This window comes from Centruroides sculpturatus, unplaced genomic scaffold, assembly GCF_000671375.1.
Source record: "Centruroides sculpturatus isolate CEXI.00-Female unplaced genomic scaffold, Cexi_2.0 scaffold711, whole genome shotgun sequence".
NCBI lineage: Eukaryota > Metazoa > Arthropoda > Arachnida > Scorpiones > Buthidae > Centruroides > Centruroides sculpturatus.
In genome coordinates, this window is record NW_019384941.1 from 183,486 (window position 1) to 199,873 (window position 16,388).

General features: G+C 29.1%; 1 protein-coding gene across 4 annotated transcripts in view; it reads right to left on the bottom strand.

Moving 5' to 3' along the window:
• The window catches only part of LOC111632130 (ubiA prenyltransferase domain-containing protein 1 homolog), a 32,263-nt gene extending 18,017 nt beyond the window's left edge, over positions 1 to 14,246 (bottom strand). The window contains exons 1-2 of one of the 4 annotated variants that reach the window (XR_002757813.1): positions 14,111 to 14,246; positions 12,421 to 12,540 (exon numbers count right to left, since the gene is read on the bottom strand). The gene's annotated coding sequence lies outside the window, so the exon portion shown is untranslated. Of the gene's footprint in view, positions 1 to 9,295; positions 9,842 to 12,420; positions 12,541 to 14,110 lie in introns of those variants that run through there. The other 3 variants (XM_023376500.1, XM_023376499.1, XM_023376503.1) reach the window with 3 other exon arrangements.
• Positions 14,247 to 16,388: the final 2,142 nt, after the last annotated feature.

Below are 16,388 nucleotides of genomic sequence, written 5' to 3' on the forward strand. Positions count from 1 at the left end.
TATAAATATATTAATATCAAATGTAATATTGTTGAAATATTTTGATCAAATGAATTATTTTAACACTTTCAAATATATTTTAAACATATGTGTGTTAGATTGATAACACTGTACCAATGTGTATATGTGTGATTCAAACCACTTCAAACCTTTATATTTAAATGTGTTCAACTACTTAAAGCTGTTCTGTTTGGTATTTTTTAATATATACCTGATGAAATTAACAAGTAACAGACAAAAACATTCATATTATTAAATAGTTTTACCAGTTTTGGGGATATTTGGCATGTTTTTTATTGCATTAATTTAATCAAAAATATAACCTAATTCAATAATTTTAATATTTACATAAATGTATTTGGTACAATCGTAACAAAGTATATTTTCCAGTTAAGCAAATTACAGAAATTCTTTTAAACTCTGCCCTGCATACACTAAAGGGTATTTCACACAGAATGAAACATAAAACAAATTTCACATCATTAGCAATATCATTTCTGGTGAATGTTTGTTTAGCAAATCACACTGTCAGTCCAACGTGTTGAACTTTTTCACTGTCAAAAAATATTCCCACCAATCAGAATAGTGGATTTGTTAATACTACTATGCATATGTAGCTAGAACTATTTCTAAGATTATCAGAACAAAACTTTTCTCACTAATTTCTAGCCTTATTAACAGGAGTTTGTACTCCTGTTAATAAGGCTAGAAATTAGTGAGAAAGGTTTTGTGCTGATAATCTTGGATTTGTTAATGTAAAGAAAGAGGGAAAACCCAATAAATGTAGACTAAGCTTTTCACTTAAAAAGATAAACAATTAATGATAATTCTTTTAAATTCAAGGAAAAAAAACAACATAATTGGCCATAATTACAATTCAAATTTATCTTAAATTATTGATTGTTTTTAAATCACCATCATCGAAGCCTAAATAGATTATCAGTAGATTAGAATGTAGAATAACCGGAAGATATCTAATTATTTTAGAAATTTTTGAATGGCAAATAGATAGTCCGATTTGAAAATTTATTTCTACTGATAGCTTTATCAGTTTCTATTATATTTTCCTACTGATATGACAACATTCTGAATCATTTTTCTTATCAAATGATTACAAACATTTTCTCAATCTGATTCATAACCCATATATACCCTCTATCTAATTTTTTCAGTTTAAAACACATCAAATTGATATTTAAAAAAATAAATTTGAAATATTTTTAAACGTATATACCATAATATGGAGTAATCAAATGAAATGAGAACTCACAAGTAGTGACAGGAATATGACAATGTTGAGAATCGGACTAGATAATATCAGCTGGAAGTGCAACAAGTACCGTACATGCCGCAAGTTCTGCTTTCATTTCATCATCCAATATTAATCATTTCAATGAGCTATTATTTATTGTGACATCATCACAATGCCGAGCTGCAATTTTTTGTTACTAAGCTCTCAATTTTAGTAGTATCTTGCCCTCTACTTTGTACTTTTCCAGTTAACAATAGAGTCATGCTGGTCATCTATCTAACACTGAGAGAAAATTTTTGAATTGAAATAATGTGACTTCAGGTCCAAACCAGAAGTTCAGATATAGTTGGTTGGAACCTCCCTGCCTCTAAGCTTTCCATATCTAGTCTCGACATTCACCTATCTAACTCCATTCTTGAGATTAAGGAAAAACAGGCAGACAGACAGTACCAGTGATTATTTATATCTGAAACCTCCAGTGATTCTACCAAACTTCAAACCTGCCGTAGACATTCGATATAGAATCTGCTTAACTTGGTGCAGGCCACTGAAGGTAGCTGAAAACATTCCTTTTTAATCAGTAAATGCTAGAAAGTGAGAGGAAGGTGTGAATTTTAGTATGTAAAAGATTTATATGGTCTATCACTTTCAAGCCTCCTTTTATATCTTAGTGAATTTAATCATATGTAAAAATTGTTGTTCTTATATCATTTATTATACAGCTAATACACACAATAGTTTTTAGAATAAAAATATGTTTATGCATGTTTTAATATGAATGATTTGTCTCATATTGAAGTTAAATGGGAAAAGGTAACAGCGAAAAATCATTCTGTAATTCACGCTGTCATTTTAAACATTCTTTTATAAATTAAACTATAAGAAAAGTAGTGTATTCAGTTACAGTTTCGTCTCAGATAACTGTGCTGATAAACGTAATGAAAAACATTTAAGCAAATAAAGCATATAACGAAAAACTGCTTTTTCTAATTAAATATTGCTATAGAAACTAAGTTTTGTATTTTGCTTGTTACAGAATTTTTTTATTTATAGACTATATAAATTAATTTTTAACAGAACAACTATATGTAAAAAGTAAAAAAAATTTATTCCTTAAAACAAAATGATTAATATGTTTATTGTATTGTTTTCAATAGATGACTTTATTTTAAGAAGTATTTTTTTAATTTTATCATTAGGAAATTGTAAAGATATGTCTGATTAATTAAAGATTTCAGAAATATTCAGTTTTAGAATCTATTTATTTAAATATAGACATTATTACTGTCAAATTAAATGAAAAGTAACAAAATTTTGAAAGGGAACAAAAATTTAATAATAATTTTAATTTTAAATACTGAAGTTTGTAGAATGTTTTTTCCTGTTTTATTATAATTAATTAACTATGAGTTTATCAAAATTATTAAATAACACGTTGTATTCATTTGTTAAATTGTTAAAACAAAATGTTTAACTTCATGCTTTTCAACTGCGTTTAAAAGTAATTTTGATTGTCCATTTTCAAATTTTCTCTTAAATATTGTAAAGACAAACATTACTAGCCAACCATTTCTAGGAGTTATTTAAGCAGGCTTTCTATTCTCTTTCTGTTAGTGATCCCTTCATGTAAATTCTCTCTAAAATTCAAACTTAACATGTTGCAGGTCTCATCTAAATGCAGTACTGTTTAGTAACTTAATTATTCCATTAAATTATATCCTCTTTATTGAGACTAGTAGAGATCTTACCTTTCTTTAGAGCATCTTTTTATGCTCCTATTCTCTTTGTTCTATTAGTAAAATAAACAGTACTGCAGACTTCCCCTCATTATTCTAAACCTGAAAATTGACTAACCCAAAACTTGATATATCTAGTATATATGTTTATAGATTATTAGTCTACTGCTGCGGCAATTCCGTTTCCAACCCAATCTAAACCCTTCTCATAATTTATGTTCCTTATCCTCCAACTACATTAACCAATCTATTTTAATACTTAGAATTGTTGATTTGCTTTATATCTTACAATTCTTTTCCATAATTTAATAAGATAATTACAATTCAATTAATATACATTAAGAGAATGTAAAATTCATGCTACTTCCTCTATATGTTGGTGTTCTCTGTCATGACTGAAAATGAGATGCAAATGATAAGTAAGAATGATTACTGCAATTAAGAGAATTATTAATAACTTTCAGTATTAGATTTTTACAAAATAACAAGACACATTACATTAGTATAATGAATTTTTTCTAAAAAATATTTTTTATTTGATAAGCTATTATTATGACTTATCAAAAGAGCATAACTTTTTCATATAATTGGTTAAAGTAATCAATAACGGAGAAGACGGCATCCTAAAATTAATCGAATCACAAACAGCAATTAAATCCAAGTTCATTTACATGTAATTGAGATAATTAAAAAGTAAATTGATAGCACAATATTCACTTTGCATATACTGGTATTAAGAGAGTAATGATGTAAATGGAATGAAATATAACCAGAGAAAAATTACATTTAGAATGTGCTGAAAATGAAGTAACGAAAAAGTAAAAGTAGTATTTTCGGCAAAAGCGTAAAATTTATTTAACAAATTTAGGAGTGTGCGGAATAAACATCGCTTTATGACAGATATGGATCCCACATTTTAAAGCAATTTTATATTCCATTTTTATTCTTCTACCTTTTAATAATAACAACCACTATAACATCAAAAACATTCAGAATATATATAAACTATTCTGATACTAAAACCATCTGCCAATACAGTGATGGATCTTTAGTGATAAGCATAAATATTACTGAACAAGAAAAGTGTCAACACATTCAAATTGAATGCACTCAATTTAAAGATTTATATTCTGTGTGTCAATATAAACTATCCAGTGAATGATACTACTTCATAGGTTTAAATCAAGTATCAAAGTTACACTTAGAATCAATACAATACACATTTTTAAAACAAACATATTTCTTATATGGACAGAGTTACAGGGGACATGAAAGAGCATTGTCCCAGAGTTGATGGGAAAAATTACTGACTTTTGACAAATACATTTATTATACTGTGTATATATATACAGTATTCGTATGAATGATAAATTTATCAGCATTTTCGATTGGAGCTTTTGCCGATCCCTCTTCAGAATTACTCAGAAGGCAATTTTAGTTCCCAGACACATATGCATTTCGAATTGGATCAGAGTTTTCACCAATCCCTCTTCAGTAAAGGTACAATCTGTGACAGAGTTTACATTTATTTTTCTGCTTCCCCGACATCAATCACAATAACAGTCCTGCTTATTGGTGCAATCAATGTCAGGATTGTTACTGTGATTGACGTCAAAGAAGCAGAAAAAATACTGTAAACTCTGTCACAGATTGTACCTTTACTGAAGAGGGATCGACAAAAGCTCCAATTGAAAATGCTGATAAATTTATCATCCATACGAATCTTAGAACATCACTTTTGAAAATATCAAATTTTTAAAACATTCATTTTTGGAATAATTTGTTTTTAAATGTGTTCCAAATACGTATAAGCCTAAAGACAGCGGAGTTGTATTTGGCTGAAAACATTTGAAAGAAGAGTAAACACTTATTAAAATTTGTCATGTATAGACTTTCTTAGTACCATAAAGCAATTCAAGAAAGATCAATAGACATAACAGCATTACTCTAACGTGAAAATTTATTGTAATTTTAATATGACATTGGTAAATATTAACATATTTAATATTCTTTCTATTCAATTCAAATGATACAGGTAACTTATATATAATGCAATTTTCAAAGAAAAAACTAAATAAATCATTTTCCAATGCAAAATCTATACTAGTGTGAAGGTCAGAGAAACATGAGACTTGTAAAATAATATTTTAAAAATTCTAAAGTTTATATTACTCATAATTTTAAATGTGGGTAATTTAGCTATTGATATAATCAAACAATTTTAATACATTTGTGAAAATGAAGAAAAATATGATGATTAGTGTAAACAAATAATGTATTTATAGGAAGAACAAAATAGCAATTTCTTTTATTGCTGTCCCTTTGTTCTGTATGACAAGTTTCTAAGTTTACCGACTGCAAAGAGAAACAAAGAAAACTGCGAGAATGCGATATAAAGTTTTTCGGAACTTCCTCATCCCATTATCAGATCATCTATTTTTACATCAAATCTAATAATGGGACGAGGAAGTCCTAATAAAAATTTTGATCCGTTAATAAATGTTGACTCCTTTATTTTATATAGCATTTATGCAATTCTCTTTGTTCTGTATATTATAACAAAAAAATCCCCATGCATTTTCCTTACCTTGCCAAATTTTTGATATAAACGGAGAAGATATTGGCAACTCTAGGCTCTCAAATACAGTTTAAGATGACACCCCACATTCACTATTTGCCGAGAAAACATTTGGTTAATACGGAATAGTGTAAATAATTTAATGTTTGGTACTGTTTCTCAACCTTGTCAGTATATTGCGCTGAATCAAAAGGGACAAATAAGCAATTATTTGGCAATCAGTGAATACTAAATGCGTGGTGCCACCTTTTACAAAGATATACTGTATTTTCAATTGATCACACCATGACACTAATGATCAAATTTTGACTGATTTCTTTAAAAGTATTGCAATTTAGCACTGGCTTTAGTATTTTAGCTAAACTTAGAACTATCTTTTTTATTTTTTATGTATATAATTACTTTTAAATTAAAAGAAATATCAAGTAAAAACAGTTTCTCTTACACAGAAGTATTTGCTATCTCAATCACTATTTTGTAAAAGATAGAATATATCAAATTCAGTTTTACCCAGAGATGTTTCAGAGCCAGAATACCATGTAAGAAAATTTTAAAATAATTTCACAGTTTTTATTTTTCATACGGAAATACTTATTCGTTAATGAAAGATTTTATCAAGTAATTTTCTCTTGTAGCAATGAACCATCAATGAATTGATGAACTTTAATTTAAAATATTCATGTCTCGCTTGGTTGCATATGTCATGTTGCATCATGCATGTCAAATTGTGATCAACCGCAAATCCTATTTCTTTAATTCATATATCAGTGCTGAAGTTTTTATAATGAACAAATTTCTCAAATTTTATCAAAACGGATGGAGAAAGATCGACCAATGGAAGAAAATAAAGAAAATGATAATTTCTAAAGGATTTTGCACACATTTTAATTATTAAAACAGGCAAATTACTTTTAATTAGTCACACTTATAGACTTTGGTAAGAATACATTAATTGAAAATACTTCAAAGTTTCAACTAGAATTGGAAATATAAATACCAACATCCCTTCATTATTTAGTTTACATTATTATAAGCAGGGTTTTATTTATTTAAAAATATTCAAAAGTTGTTTATGGATTAAAGTTAATTTAAAGTTTAAAAGTTTTAAAGTTAATAAATCTGACTTCTTTAATTCAGTTGTCACTCTTTTCAAAGTTGTAATTTATAAAAGTTACTTGTTTTTATATTTTCAATTAAAATTAATGAAAATTAGTAATTTAAAAACTCAATTAACCAGTGCAGAACAACAAGTTATTATTTAGATTCATACAGTTATTTTCAGATAGATTGTAGATTAACTTGTAAAATAACTATGCAAATAATAGAATTATAAAACACTTCCTTCAAACTGGAAAGTTTTTGGAGTAAACAACACCTTCCACACTCTTTCCAGGACAAAATTCTTTACTAAAATGAAATATTCAATGGCACCAAAGAATGTGGTGAATTTAGAATTGTCTGTTAAAACATTCAATTTATGTAAGTGTTAAACCTGAAACAAGTCCTTAAAGGGTGCTGAAAACATTTGTTTTAATAAAGAACTATGCTGAAAAGTATGTGGGAAGGGATCATTTATTCCAATAGAATTATGTTTAAAATTAAAACTTAATCATTTATATCATATTTACCAATGTACTGTACTTACAAATTTTTATCTGATGTTAATAAACCTAGAAACATTAAATTATTTGAATGTAAGCTACCTTAATTTGCTTTACATTATTTTATAATCAATAGTATCATTGAAATTAATTCCATTTTACTTCCTGCTTTAAATGTAATTAATAACTATAATTAATATAACATTTTTTACAATATATCTCTTAAGTTTATCTTAGTTTAAAACTAAACAATTCTTAAAATCAAGAAGTTTTATAATGCTAATCTGAAACCATGTCATTATTATTCTTATGTGTTTCTTAAACACTATGTAGTGTAATTAATTGATCACTTGGCATTCCTTCATATCTTTATTTCCAATTCAGTTGTGTTTAATTAAGAAACACAAGTTTTGTAATACTAACATTTTACAATATAACTGTTTTAGAGTTTCAATATCGATATCAATTCTAGACATAGAAGACTATTCTGTGAATTAAAAATATAAAAAAAACCCATTAAAATTGTTGTTTACAAATGCTAAATGCTTACACAAATGACAGAAACTTAATACACTCACTTTTAAACACTAAAATATTTAGCTGATAACATTTTTATAACTAAATATGTAATATGAATAATAAGAATAATGCTTATAATGCTCTTTATTTTGTAAAATGAAGAGCATTTATAATATTTCCTTAAAAAATTTTACTTTTATTCTAACAATTTGTTAACTAAGAATATAAAATGTCAATGTTAAATTCATTTATATCTGTATGTATTAAATTCAAATGAAAATATACATTAAAATGAAATGTTTGATATTAAGTTATTTGCTGGACATTTTCAGGTTAATTTTATCTTCATTTAAAAATAACATTTTTAGGAGAGAATCACCCCATCTTCAGATTGCAAATAAAAATCAACATTGTAAAATGCAAAACTGCAATGTTCTTAAACAAGCAGAATGCCTCGAACAGATTAAATTCAAATACAGGACAACATGCAGTATCAAATATAAACAAAAACTAAATTAATTTCAATAAAAATAAATAAAGTAATTATTTATTTTAAATTTATCTTAAACCATTACAATTTTCTTATGAAGTGTAACATAAGAAAATTAAAACAAAAATACTGTATATTGGAAAATGATCAGAAGTAAATGACTTGTTCAGAAAATGAGCTATTAAACACAAGAAAAAATAAAATTTGAAAAATTCTATATTGTTGTTCAAGATTAAATATACAACAGAAAAACAAGCATTTGATTAATTTATATTTGTTTTGATTATCTTTCAATTAGCCTACTCTTTCTACAAGTTTGCTAAAGTAATTTTACTACTGTGATCACTTAATATAAATTTTACAATGATGTTAGTGAATACTTAAAGACAAAATGTATTTTTTCAATCAACAAATCATGGCAAAATAATAATGTTTTGGTTAGTAAATACATGATATACAGTAGAACTCCTATTATCAAAACGTTCACTTATCTGAACCACCACTTTTCCTCCTCTTTCTCTCTCCCTCTCACTGATGTCATACTGCAATTCTCTTACATCATGCAATTGGATGATCAGTGATGCCTGTTTGCTGTGGCAGATACAAATGATCAGTAGGATGCTACTCTAAATAAATACAGTGTGTCCACAATACTGAGCTGTAATTTCATTCTTTATATACATATCTGAATTTTCAATTATCCAAATCACCTGAAGAACGAATCAATTTAGATAACCAGGGTTGTACTGTACTCAATTGATAAATCACCCTCCAATGACAGACTAAAGATGTGTAAAAAGAGTTCAATTTTCAAATGATACTAAATGAAAATAGATGAAATTTATTATTCTGTAATACTGGAAACAGGAAAACTAGACGTAAAAATTTGAATACTAAATAGTAATATACACAAGAAATAGCTACGGTACAACATAAATTGTAAATACATTAATTCTGCTAAATAAAAATATAGATTTCAATAAAAATTTATCATCTTAATTCTAATTCTCACATTACCTGCTTAATAAAAAATTTACAGCTATATAACATGACATAATATTAAATATGTCTATGTTTTAAATATTAATATAGCCCAAAGAAATAAAATAAAAAATATACTCAATATCTGAAATCCTATTATCCTGATGCTTTAGCTAAGGTTTACACGATGCAACTACTGCCAACATTTTGTCATACAGAAGAACATGTGGATAAGATTTGTCGATGATTCAGACATTTACATTTACACAATGCACTGGAATATGACTTATGAGTTGTTCTGAGCATGCGCAAGAACATTTATTTCTCTCGAGTGGCAAGAATGCAATCTGACACGGAATAACAATCTCATCAACTGGTTGGAAGATATGACAATGAGCAAAAGATCGACAGATTATGTTTTCTGCAACACAGATGTGACTTGTCAAAGCAAGGTCGCCTAATAAGTCACGATTTTGTTCAAATGAAGCAAATTGCACATATTGTGACTTTGATCAACAAAATGTTGGTGGTAGTCACATTGTGTAAACCAGTTTTTACACAAAATCTGAAGATTTTGATATATCATCACTTATAAAGAATTAAATGAAAATTAATTAATAAACAGAATTTAACAAAAATAAAACATTCATATAATAATTTGTAATAAACTAACTTGATGTAACTTTTATTAGCAAGGTTGAGGCCGAAGTTTTAAATGCAAAAACGTGTATGTCAGACGTTCAGCACTGCTTTCCTGCAAGCCTAGAAGCTTAACAATGGTGTTTGGAATGTTGAGCATGATTCCACTGACTATCCAAATGCCATTATCAAACTTCTAGGCTTACAGGAAAGCAGCGCTGAATGTCCGACGTACACGTTTTCGCGTTTAAAACTTCGACCTCAACCTCGCTATTCATTTTTTATATCAAATTTACCTTACAGAATAAACTTCAAGTATGCTCATTTTGTCAGAATTATGTACACTTATTCACATAAGTTAATTTGATGTCATTCTTATATTTTTGCCACAAGATAGATTACACCATGGATGGCAAACCTTTTTTAATCCGCATGCCATAAAGGAAGTATGCTTATCTTTAAAAATGATTATGCATGCCAAAGTTTTAGACTGATTAACAATATTCAAAGAAATGAACGAATATCCTTTAATTAGAATAAATGTAAAGAAACAGATTGGAAAAAGGATGATGAGGCGATAAACTGAAATTGCATGTTATGTTATGCATCAAATTATTTATTCTGACATGCCACTTTGGGGTCAGGTTCACTTAGGTTCACCACCCCTGGATTACACTATCTTGTTAATTTAATAACAAATCAAAATGATGTAATAATAATGCCAATTTAACATAAAATTATACATTTTACTGACAATGCAAATGTACCTTTAATAATTAAACAATATTAACACACACTGTTTTCTGTACTTCACAATTTCTATTATATAATTATCATTGTCATCATCAATCAGCAATTAGGAAAAACATATAACCATTTTGATAACAAATTGTCAAATTACTATAACAAGGTAAGAGTAAAATTCAGAAGTAAATCTAATTAAAATAAAATTAATAATTACCAAATTACTGCACCATAACTTTTAATGAGATTCTCATGATCATTAAAATGATAGTAAGTTTCAATTCTCATTATGAAATTTTTTCTATTTGTATTATTTTGTTTTTATCCTTTACAATTATTTTTCTTTGTAGCATATTAGATAAAATAAAATCAAACTGTAATAATATATACAAATTTAATTTTTTTTCATACATTTTTCCTGCGATAAGATCACTTAATAATGATTCTTCTAAAACTGTCATTTCAAGTCCTATTATTAGTCTTCTGCATTGAACTTATCATATTTTAAATCATTTTCCTTGTCTTATCTAATAATTTTCATTTTTAATGTAGCTTTTGAATATATTTAATATGGTTGCATTTTAGTTTGCATGGTTATCAAAACATGAATCAAATAATATGTTAAAAACTTGGGTAAAGGCGACTGCACATATTTGGTATTTGACAATTGCTTAATAATTGACTATTTGTCCCCTTTGATCCAGCACAATATACCAACAAGGAATGGAAAACATTTGCTCAGCATTCAGGAAATATTGAATGTGTGTAGCTACCTTAAGGCACTAGTTATAACAAATGATTATTGTTTATAGATTGTTTCAGCATTTAATACACGATGAAGAATATGTTACATTATTATTATAGAAGACAAATTTAAAAAAGTATTTGAAGTGAAATGTTTTAATGCAGTGGTTATCAATCAGTGTACTGCAACGACACCTCAGGGGTGTCATGAAATAGTGTTGAACCCTAATATTTCATATCTGTATTATTGAAAGTATAATAAGTACGACAATAAGTACATTGATAAAGACATGGATGCCATAAGAAAATAATTACCAAGTTAGAGTGCCATAAAGTTATTAAGAAAAGGTTGAAAATACTGGGCTAAGGTGTCAGCACTGCTCTGGGAAACCAGGTATATATCCAGATAGGTCAATAACCCCAGGAATTTTTCAGGTGTGGTCCATCCTGGATATCCAGGGTGGATTACCCCTGGTTGAACCCACAAAGGATATGATAAAAAGGCTCCCTTAGTGCCCAGAGGGTAAAAAGAGTGAAAAAATTTTTTTTTAAACATGTAACACTCAAAATTATAATTTTGTGTAGAGAAAAGTGATTAAGTAGACATCTTGTACAAAATTTAATATTTAAAATATTCTGGAAGATAAGATCAATCTAGAGTGGCAATCAAACTTCTGCTTTCCACTAAATTAACTTAGACTGTAACACCAAGTATCCACTTCCATATTAAATGTATTATTAATAAGTAGTAAATTACCTATTTACAATTAGAGAAATAACTAGTTTAGATTGGTTAATAGTGATATATAACAAACAAACTGGTTACTACTGTGATAAAAATCAAACCTTTTTAACAATAAGAGTTTAATGAACAAGAACTAAATTATCATAGGACCAGCTACAGGTTACACGAAGATCAAACTTATGCAATCTTTATATAGCATGAAGATGATCCTATTAGAATAAAAGGTGACTACTAGTAAAAAGGTTTGATTTTTATCATATTAGATTTAGAATGGAAAGAGAAAAGCTAATTATTATTTGCACATTGCTTGTACCTTAATCTAAACATACATCAAGCAGCAATTTTAAAGGTATTTTAGCTGGAACCGAGTTTAATAATAAAAATACTATACCTTTCAACACTTTTCAGCACAATTATTCTTATTGACTAATGTTTTTGGCTTCTTTTGTACGCCAACTTCAGATTTGTTAGGAATTCACCACTCAAGTGTTCTAATTCAGAATGGCCACAGCTGCAATAGTGTACAATGAACATAATAAAGTTTGAATCTTATATTTTAAAAGATGAAATGTCTAAGATATGTGGGACCATCTATCAATGAACACCAGGATTTATGAGATAACTCTGTATGCAATAGAATGTTTAAATTATCTTCCACATAACTTTATGTATTTATGCTGAAATTTTGTTTTTGGGTTTTCAAAAAACAATTTCCAAGCTGCTGTAGGGATTCAGTGTTATGGTTTATATAAAGTTCTTTCTGAAGATGCTTTATATATCCCAAACAGGAGCAGACTGATGATAGGACAGTTCCAACAAATGCCAGAAGGAGTGGTATGTTAGAAACAGTACACATGAAAGTACTTTGTTGAAACTTCAAAGTATTATTTATTAGTTCTGTTCAAATGTATTGTATAATCAGTTACATTTAATTTTATTTTACAACCCCTTTCACCCAATTTTTTTGTTACATTAATATCTGATCCAGATTAGTAAAGTGAACCAGTATTGGGTTGCCATCATATAACAACTCTAAGTAATTTGCCTCTGTTCCGTCAAGATGGAACTACAGAGTACAAAAAGACTGTAACTTAATCATAGGCAGGTCGGAGACCTAGTATTCACCGAGGTGATCAGAGAGACAAGTTAGACCCAAGTTAAATGCTCGGGCTCTGGTGGTATGACCCAATGGGAACCAACTATCTTTGTCTTCCTCGCTCTCGAGTCTGACCCTCTTACGTGAACTTGCAGTTTTGTGTGCAGCCTATACTGTACTAGAGTACTCTACCATTGAGAGTATTGCTCACACTTTAATGGTCAGCGAGGTCCCCTCCCCTAGATAAGGGGGACCAGGTACCTGGGCAAAATTGGGATAAAACGAGTTTATCCAAAAAAAAAACACTATGACACCTCAATTCCAGAATGTGTATTTTTATTCCGAAAGCGACAGAAACTCATTTAAAATGTGGAAAACGAAAAAGATACTTAATCATAGGAACATTTTCAGAATAAAGTCCTCCCGTCACCAGACCAAAGTCGGAAAATATCCAGTACATCCGGCAATCCTAGACCAGCGGTCCCGACGTTGCCGGACTCGAAATTGATCCGCCACCGACCTCGAATACCTCCAAACTCTCGGAGCGGTTCTGATCGTCGACTCATTTTATTAATTCGGCCCAATTGTGCCAAAAGATAGTGTTTTTCTTTAACAAAGCAGCAATGTTGTGTATTTCCATAGTATTAATATTTGGTAATTAAAATTTCAAACTGCACACACAAATGTGAAATTTAATTTTAATTGATTGAGGTTTAAATGATCAAAATATTATAACATAAGAATGAAATACTTCCCAATGTCTCAAATCACTTAACATTTACACGAATAAAGGCATTCATTTACATTATTCTGTGTTATGATCATTTCTAATGTACAGAAATATTAAATATTATAACAAGAAACATGTCAAGTGATGGTGTGACCATGTTGCCTTTACTGATCAATTACAGTCGACGATATCGACGTCACAAGAGAAATAATTAAAAATATAATTAATTGCACGTATTACAAACTATTTACTTACTTGTAAGTTCACATTATTTTATATTTTTAACGCAGAATTTTGCTTATTTGCAATCAGACGCCCTTTTTCCTTGATTAGCTGTCACGTAAGTCAGCCGAAATCGTCTTGAATCGCCTTTATAACACGCCCGAAAATAGCCAAAATAATATATTTTTATGATTTATTTAAAAAAATATATATATTAATTATTTTATATTTGAAGTTTATATTATTATTACGAAATTAAAATAACGTGAAATTATATAATTAAATTTACTTACTGTTTATAACGAAAATAAAAATGAATGGTGTAATTATTAGCATGGCAACGTGTATGAAGAGCCGTATTCCGCCATACCGCTTGTTATAAATAAGTTTAACCAGGGTATTTTTTTATCCTGGTTTAATTAACAAACAAAATAAACTGTATACAGTAAAATTTCGATTCGTCATTTCTGTCTAAAGTTCCGACAAAAACTATAAATGTAAAGGCCTATAAGAAATAAAATGATTACATTTCCTTATATTTTCTAAATTGAAAAACCCTACACCAAATATATATTTTTTTGTACCAATTGTTTTGAAGTGTCATTAATTTTCATTTGTTTAGTGATTCTGTTTTTTTTTTTTTTTTTTTTTTTTTCAAATTGAACAATAATCTTTCAATATTTCTCTTTCGATGATGTGAACGTAGAAAACCTCTCTCAGAGATTCAAATGCAGGTCCATTGTCGGCCTGGCTAAACTAATACAAGTTGACCCCCCTATAACACTGTTGATAATTCCGTTTTATATGAATTCCGTGTTGTTCGAGTCACTTAGATTTTACAAATACGTGTGCCGGGTGTGAATGGCTCACGTATTTGTAAAATCTAAGTGACTCGTACAACATGGAATTCATATAAAACGGAATTATCAACAGTGTTATAGGGGGGTCAACTATAATGGGCTTGTTATAATGAGGTTCTCTGAATGGTCACAGGGCAGAAAAAGTTAGAGAAAAGACTTGAACGTGTAATGTGCTTTTTTGTACGTTCAAGAATTCGATACCGGTGTGATTCGGGTTAGGCTTCATTATCATCATTACCACCAATTTACTGCTCCACTCAAAATTCCACTTTCATACATTTCTTCCACACAATACATCACGAGTTACGAGCTCCTCGACCATAGATACTTAAGAATAAAAGTCCACATCAGCGATAGTTTGTCCTAACTTTAATTTAGCGTGATGTTATCGACATTTCCATTGATCTCTTTTAAGTCTGATCTTCTTCAATCTTTTCACATAGCCATATTTTACAAAAATGTTCTGGATTATACTATGTATACGGGGTGATTTTTTTACGCCAAAGAATAAAGTGTTTTACAGGATCTTGAGTTGGACTCATTTGCTGTATCTGCTTCCTGTATATCTGATTGAAGCATTTGATTACACCCGGCCCAAGTCAACAGGTTTTACGTTACTGGCATAATTCGGAAAGCGTAAAAACCATCTTTACATTCTACAAGATGGATGTGTCCGGAACGATCGTTTACAACGAAGAGAATATTCTTGTTTTGTGCACTAAATGTTGCGTCAAGAATACATGTATAGTCTTATTCGTTAAAATCTTTGTCGTCATTCATCTTTAAAAGGGAGTTGGCTTAACGGATTACAGATTTACAAAGCTTTTTTATATTCTTAAAAACACGATGGTTTGGTAGACTTTCAATAACGATGGGCATTTATTTGTCTGAGCCATCATTATTTTGCACAGTAGAATAATTAATCGCTCATTTGCACTTTTTTTCATGTCAGGTCTCTTCTTGAGTTTCAACTCTAGTATTTACTCTTTTTTACAACTAGCGTGTCAATGCTAGTTAATTAAAGAGGCTTGTTTTATCTGCATTACAGAAGTTCAGAGTCTTGCGGCCTGTAGTAACTTAGGAAGACTTTCGAATCAGAGGTTCGTGGCGTTGATGTCTGCAACAGCACACTTTCCTGCCAATTTCTTAAATATTATGCCACAGAGTTGCTTGAAGCAGAGATCCAAGCGTTTGAAGTAGGAAAGGCTATAATCCGTATTTTTGCATCTATTTTAAAGGATTTTTCTCTTAGAATATGCCAATAAACAAGTATGCCTGGTGTTCGGGCTTGCTAGTACCAGCAAAGGACATTTTCCAGCTCATTGAGAATCGATTCCAGTGGAGGACTGGCTCACTGGAAAATCGGGAATTTCTCGGTAATTCGTTGTTCAGTGACCATTCCTTATTTTAGTGTACACTACTTTATATTTCACCCCCAGAAAAATAAATTA